This window comes from Schistocerca nitens, chromosome 2, assembly GCF_023898315.1.
Source record: "Schistocerca nitens isolate TAMUIC-IGC-003100 chromosome 2, iqSchNite1.1, whole genome shotgun sequence".
Taxonomy (NCBI): Eukaryota; Metazoa; Arthropoda; class Insecta; order Orthoptera; family Acrididae; genus Schistocerca; species Schistocerca nitens.
Window position 1 is genome coordinate 38,175,090 of NC_064615.1, and position 7,854 is coordinate 38,182,943.

A 7,854-nucleotide genomic window follows, 5' to 3' on the forward strand; every position below is an offset into this window, starting at 1 on the left:
ATAAAAATTCCCTCATCGATTACTCATTGTCATGATTTCCAGAACCTTCAACTTTTGATGGTGTAGATACATCTCGTGGGAGACTGCTGATCTATTGATCTGCTTGGTGTGCATAAAAATTCCCTTAAGATCATCCGAAGCACTTTATGTGCCAAAGAGCCTCTAAGCGAACCCAGCTTATTCTGTCTAATGACAGTAACGCTAAATTTTAAATTATTTTCCTTTCATGTTTGAAGTTCATATGTACTTATTGGCCCCTGCTTAAAAAAGGTCTAAAATGCTTAAAAAAAGGTGTATTTAGTTGCTAGTTACCATATTAATTCATAAATAACTTATGAGTAGAAATACTGTGTTGGAACAGATGACTTGGCGTGCAATGGAACAGGGCAAACTGACACAGCTCTATGTGATTTAATCCTCTGCAACACAAATTTTATTTTTAGTCATAGCATAAAAAACTAACAGAGTTACAATCAATACGTTTCTGCAGACAGAAAGGTTCATATTTATAAGACCTCTGCCTGATACTAAATCTTACAGTGAAAGTAATTAACGCTGCACAATTTTTTGAACTGGAATATAAGTTTCAGTGTCATTGAAAAATCTGTCACATTTCTTACTCCTATAAATGGAAACAAACAAAGTTAAATGGTTGGTAGGTGAAGTGTTGCCATCACAAGTTTTAAAGTAATCCAAAGATTATCATCCAATCATCCAACACATTCAAAAATCTTTTGCTATGTCGTTTTGCCATTCCATGTCACCTTGGTATACTTTCCCTAGAATGAGTGACAATGGCCAGACCTCACATTGCTTGGAATTCTGGGTAGCTGCCTGCCAAAATATAACACCTTTTGAGCTTCGAGTGGCTATGAGGCAAGCGTGCAGCAAAAAGTGTCCCCTACTACGACAGTGTTCCTGGTGTGTTGATCACACGGAATGATTGGGACTGTAATGACAGAGTTTCTCACAGATCTGTATCCTTCCATCTCCAGTACCTTTTAAAAGGCCTAACTTCCTACTGCAACAGCCTTATAAATCTACTATTTCTTTCTTCTTCTGTTTATCTAAATTAAAAATTAACAGCTTTGGGGCCGTACATAGCTCTTACCTGTGTATAGTTCAGTGTTTTCCTTTTGGATATGAGTGCTGCCTTCTGCACGTTACCTAAGGTATACATTTTTCCTTTCTCCATTTAATTGCTGGAGCCCATAAGACATGGGAGAGTGTCATCAAAATGATGAAATTCAAAAGACTCTTCTTGAAAAGCTAAAGTTCATGGTGGAACTTACGTGACAAATCTTCATTATACATCAGAGAAGAAAGTGCCCAATATCCAATATGTTGTATTGGAGAATCCTTCAAAATAAATTTGGATCTTCCCAGATTGAAAGTACATAGCAAGTGCTGCTTGCTTTTCACTTGTTCGCCGAAAAAAACTATGTTCATGTTGCTAGCTACAATATGAATGGCCTTGCATGGTCACTGAATGTAGTTCCACGTCGTTGCTTCTAGGAGGTCTCATCTGCATTTTTGTCCATTTGGTCTACTGTTTATCAATTATGTCTATTCTGATGTACTCTCTTCTATATTAAATAATTTACTTTCAGCCTTACTTAACTTAAATATCTCGTTCTACATCCTGTCCGCAATTTTCTTTTTCTCTCCTCTCATCCATTTCTTTCTTATTGTACCCTTCACGAACTCTTCTTTCCCACATTTCACTGTTAATTTTACATGATATGTGTCATTGTTGGGCCCAAGCCTTTCTGTCCTCAACTACCCTTTTCTTCCTCTGCATCTGGCGTACTACCATCCTCATGTTGCTATTCAAAATTTCTTAGACATTCTTGCACTCCTGAATACATTTATCTCTTACTGGCTACCTACATCAATTTATTCATGAATTCTTGAAGCTTATCCTGACTCTGTTTTAGCGACACAATAGTTTTGGGTGACGACTGTCTTTATCCAAAGGGTGACACTCCACTCTCCACCAATAGAAGCCACTCTATGGCTGGGTGATTCCTCCCACTTCCCATACAATTAACTCTGGAGGGCCCTGGCATGCTCCTACAATTCTTCTATTGTAGATTACCATTGGACATCAATGACTGTCATAACAGTCTTTTATTATGATTATAAAGTATATGTCTTTGGATATGGGAAAAAAGTGGCCCACAGGAAAGGGAAAGTTACCAGAAAATAGTCATATTTCATTGCATGGTTCATATCCTTGGGTGACCACTGCTTCTCTACAAGGAAGCAAGATAGCAAGAAGGCCAGAAAATTAGATACACTATATTGGTTCATTAAGGTTTTTGCAAGAACAACCCATATCTCTGTAAAAGAAACCTCTACCTCAAGGCATGCTTTGTGCTGCTTTGAAACAGTCATTAACAGGGAACCTGCTACACCCATGTCGTGTAAGGCATATTCACACAAAGCAAGATGGCATCTCTCTGTCTGTTATGTTTTTGTACCTTTTAAATTACTAATTTTTATCTAATTATCATCAAAAATTAATTATACACATAGTGTATAAGCAGTAAGTACGTAGGTTTATCAAAATATTATTCACACCATAATTCATATAAATTTATTGTTTTTCTGATAATTGATGATCCACTGATTGTAAAAGCATATTCAGTTAGACTGATAATGTAGTCTAAAGAGAAAACATTTTTTGGTAATTGGTACAGTCTAAAACATTGGCTCCATTCATTAAAAACCACAGATTTCACTCTCTCTGAGGACATGAATTGATTTACAGGAAACTATTTTGAAAGATATTTGTAATTAATGTTTGGGACAAGCCACACTTAACTGTTGTCTTCTGTGTCATACTACTCTGACATTCCCAAGATAACCTTTACACTGTTGTAGACATTATTTTTCTAAGCAGTTAAGCCACTGACTAAAAACTTAATAAAATTAATATAAAGCATAACAAATTTATGGCTACCATTATAACTTTAGTTAAGAGTGTTCCCACTGTGGATGATCAAACGGTTTTAAGAACTTTTCTTATTCGTTAACCCGTAACATATTTCATAAATCTGATTACCTCAGGAGAGCTAGCCAGCCCATGCAGATGTGTTTCTTATGCTCTGAACTTTCACATTGTTTTTGAAATATACGGAAGCTGTGGTGATCATGATGGGCATGCTAGTGTAAAAGGAGACACGAAATCAACTAGTGGCAAAACCCATACAGTTTGCACATTTACTTTCTTATACTTATGTATATAAGTGTCACCCGGCATTCCCTTTGTCTTGGAGAAAAATCATGTGCATCACATAGATACAAAAGCTTAATGTAAAGTTGAAATGTTTTTTGTGCTGATCTTATCAAAACTTGTGTGGGTGTCGTGATATATAGTGCAGTATTAAATCGTCAGTTGTAAACATAACTGTGCTTTTTAGGAACATGATACTGTCACATAGAAGAAGGTGTAATTAGATGAATGATGAACACTAACTTCACTCAACGAAGGTTTATTCAGCACTTGCACATACAAGAGCACGGAGCGAACTGCCTCCGGCCATAACACATACGGTATATTTGCAGTTACAGAACATTCCAGTACAGTGATTCTTGACATTCATGGATACTTCTAAAATGTACTCGAACCTAATATAGAAATTAAAATTTTACATTTCAAGTGGGTTTTGAACTCACAACCCTCCAAGCAACAATGTAGTATCATAACCACTACACCACGGTGACTGTGCTACTCAGCTTCTTCTGCAACATTGCTCCCTCCTTAAGAGATCAGCGTCTCGGTGTTACGTCCTCCTAGTCCAGGAACAAGTCATCGGTCCTGCATACTCCGACACCCAATGTCTGATGTTCACCCTGGCGGTGATCTTCTTAGAACTTCCTTTGCCACTATGCTCATACTCACCTTTCCGCTTGTTGCCTGTTGCTGGAGCATTGGATTTACCCTGGGTTGCAGGATCCTTATAGGGCTTCATTTGAAAGATGTGGACTGTATCTCTGATTTTTCGTCATCTTGTGTTGGGGTCAAAATCTTCAACTTTAGAAGTAACATCAGACAACTGTTTTACAACCTTATAAGGTCCAAAGTAGTGACTGAGGAGCTTTTCAGAGAGACCAACCTTCCAAACAGGACTGAAGATCTAGACGAGGTCACCAGACTGGTAGACAACAGGGTGGTGGCTCACGTCATACCTTTGGCGATCGTTTTCTTGAGCCTACAACGTGCAGAGTCGAGCTAACTGCCGAGCTTCCTCAGCTCTGGTTAACACCTGGCTGATGTAGTCATCGCCCACATCATCAGGATGTAATGGAAACACAGTGTCCATTGTCATAGTCACTTCACACCCTTGCACCAGGAAAAATGGCGTAAATCCTGTGGTGTCTTGTTTGGTGGTGTTGTAGGCAAATGTCACAAAAGGTAGCGCCTCATCCCAGTTGCTTTGCTCAACACTGACAAACATTGATAGCATGTCGACCAAGGTCTTATTAAGGCGTTAAGTAAGCCCGTTAGTTTGTGGATGGTAGGCAGTCGTCATGTGATGAGTAATGCTGCACAGACAGTTTATCTCTGTCATAAGATTTGATTGAAAAACTTTTTCTCAAATCATAATTAACGACCTTGGGACACTGTGTTTTAATACAATGCATTTCATGATGACTTTGGCTATATCGAATGCTTCGGCTGTTTTCGCAGCTTTTGTAATGTCATAGTGTGTCAGATAATCAGTGCAAACAATAATCCATCTATTGCCACTAGCAGACATTGTAAATCGTTTGAGGAGGTCAATCTCAACACGCTGGAAAGGTGTTTCGGCTGGTGGAATTGGTATGAGCCGGCCAGGTGGTTTCTGAGGAACCTCCTTTCTCCTCTGGCACTCTCGACACTGCAACACATAGTGACAGACACTCCTTAATAAACCTGGCCAGAAAAATCTCTTGCAGATCCTATCATATGTCTTAATAAATCCTAAATGTCCGGCGTCAGGTGTGTCGTGGAATTTCTGTAGAACATCTAAGTGCATGTGTTTAGGAATCACTGGTAGCCACCTCTTTCCAAATGGATCAAAGTTTTTCTTGCAAATTAATCCATTAACTGCCTTAAATTGTCCTTTCACATCATCTGACTGATTTAAGACAAGCATAATTTGAGATGTCTTGGTGTCCTCCTTCTGCTCAGCAGAGAGATCCTGGTGTGCAGCGAGACAGTCACTGTCTTCTTCAAAGTCCTGATGGTCTTGCACAGGGTTTCTTGAGAGACAGTTGTCATCTTGGTGTTTTCTTCCACTTTTGTACACTATGGTAATGTCATACTCTTGAAGACATAGTGCCCACTTGGCGAGTCGTCCTGTTGGATCCTTAAGACCTGTCAACCAACAAAGTCAATGATGGTCTGTAACAACTGTGAATGCTCTTCCATAGAGATACTGCCGAAATTTGCACATGGCCCAGATCACAGCAAGACATTCTCTTTCTGTAGTTGAGTAGTTTCTCTCGGCTTTTGTAAGTGTCCTAGAAACATAGGCTATAACCTTCTCTTTTCCATCCGAAATTTGCACCAGAACAGCACCAATCCCAAACCCACTGGCTTGTGTGTGTAGTTCTGTAGGTGCTCTCTCATCATAAAGACCAAGTATGAGATCAGTCATCAGAGCTTTTCACAGTACATCAACAGAATCTTGTTGAGCACGACCCCAGATAAATTTAACATTGGCTTTTAACAACTCTTGAAGTGGCCTGGCTTTGATACAAAAGTCTTTGATAAAACAATGGTAATAAGAACATAATCCGAGGGAGCTTCTCACATCTTCTGGTGGTTCCCGGCGACTAGAGGGAGCAGTGTGATGCTGGTGTGCCAGACTCCCACTCCCACTTTATTATTGAGCTTACGTGGAGTTGTTTCACCGATCTACTTTTCAGGATAGCCGGCTGTGATTGTCTGCCCGTCCTCTTCTCCGAAGATAAGATGCTGTTTTGGAGGAATTTTTTATACTCTTAAAATAACTCTGTACACTCAGGATACTTTTAAACCAATCTCACTATATTTTCACTTCCACAAACAAGAGACCATGTAAGTGATTCATTTTTTTGTAAGCCCAACAATTACTGGTCCGACAGATACTCTTACACACTTCGTAACAAATGCAATCTAGAAAGCTCTAGCAATTCCACCATCCGGACCTCATGAAAGTAAGTGAATAAGTAAGTGTCTTTTCTTTTCTTTAACAACATTCAACTGTTCTCAATAATGACTGACGTAGCACCATCATGGAGTATGGTGCGTTTGCTCCTTGTGCTGGATGTGTCACTTCTGAGGGATGCGCTGCGACTGCCTCCCTGCGCCGATCAACTGTCCGATACATGCCAGTCCTGCACACACATAATCGTGGTGCAGTAAACACAGTTCCACTTTCACACACTCATCTTTAAAATAATGCGTGTTAGAGACAGTGGAAATACGAGTGTCTCTAGAATTTACCCCAAAATTCTTGAGGCACTACATATCCCTCCCCTTAGCTCGAACACACGATATTTTATACATGTTTATTATGTACGTCAGTATCTTATTCATATAACATTAATTTATAGTTCGACCAGTTTGCATGACATTCCTTTTAACAATTGTGTACTTAATCTGTAGCTCTCCTTTTTTTCCATTTTAATACCATTATAAAACTTGAGCCTTTTGATCAATGTTGGAGTCAGCTGTTTCAAAATCTAAAATTCGTGAGGACAAGAATTTTTATGTTTTCTGTTCCCTTTTCCAATGGTAAATTCCAAGAGTGCATGACCCATGCTTATTCTGTTGTTTGCTCTTAATTTGCTTACTACTTTTTCTAAGTATGTATTTATTCCTTACTTATTACAATCTGGAGGAACTCTGGGTGCTCTTTTCGACCCTTGTAACTTCACACAACACATAACAGTGCAAGTGGAAAAGAGAATTCAAACTTACCAGAATAATCTCTACCAAAATGTATGACTTTTGTCACAATACTGCCCTTTTTCTTTTAGACACAGTACCTATACCATATATACGGGGTGATAATATGAATGCTCTCCCTCCTTCCGTTTTGGTAGGTATGCCCCTTTAAACAAATTCCTAATATACTATGGCACAGGTCAATCCCCTTCTTGGTGCCCCTGCCCGCACAGTATAGGTCAGCCCTTCTAGAGTCTGCCTACCTGCCCTTTCCATCCAGTCAACGCTGTGTGTGCCCTCCTCCTCCTTCCGGAGTAGGCTTCATAGTCCATTGCCGTAATATACATCTTTATGTACACTATAATTCAAAACTATTTCCTAGAAAAACTAAAACTCTACTTTACCCCTCCCATTCGCTTCTCAATACTTCCTTTAACCCCTTAAGAGTCCTCCCTTGCTCTTCCGGTTCTAAGTTTCCAAATAGACACCACACTTGGAAATATTATTTAATATATAGATGCTGTGACTTACCAAACGAGAAAGCGCTGGTAGATAGATACAATAAAAAACACACACACACACACACACACAAAAATTTCAAGCATTCGCAACCTAAGAGGGAAAGACGAAAGGAATCCCAGGAGCGGAAAGACTTACCTTAGGGGGAAAAAAGGACAGGTATACACTCGCGCCCGCACACGCGCGCACACACACACACACACACACACACACACACACACACACACATCCGCACATATACAGACACAGGCAGACATATGTAAATGCAAAGAGGTTGGGCAGAGATGTCAGTCGAGGCGGAAGTACAGAGGCAAAGATGTTGTTGAATGACAGGTGAGGTACGAGGGGGTGGCAACTTAGAAATTAGCGGAGGTTGAGGCCTGGTGGGTAACGGGAAGAGAGAATATATTGAA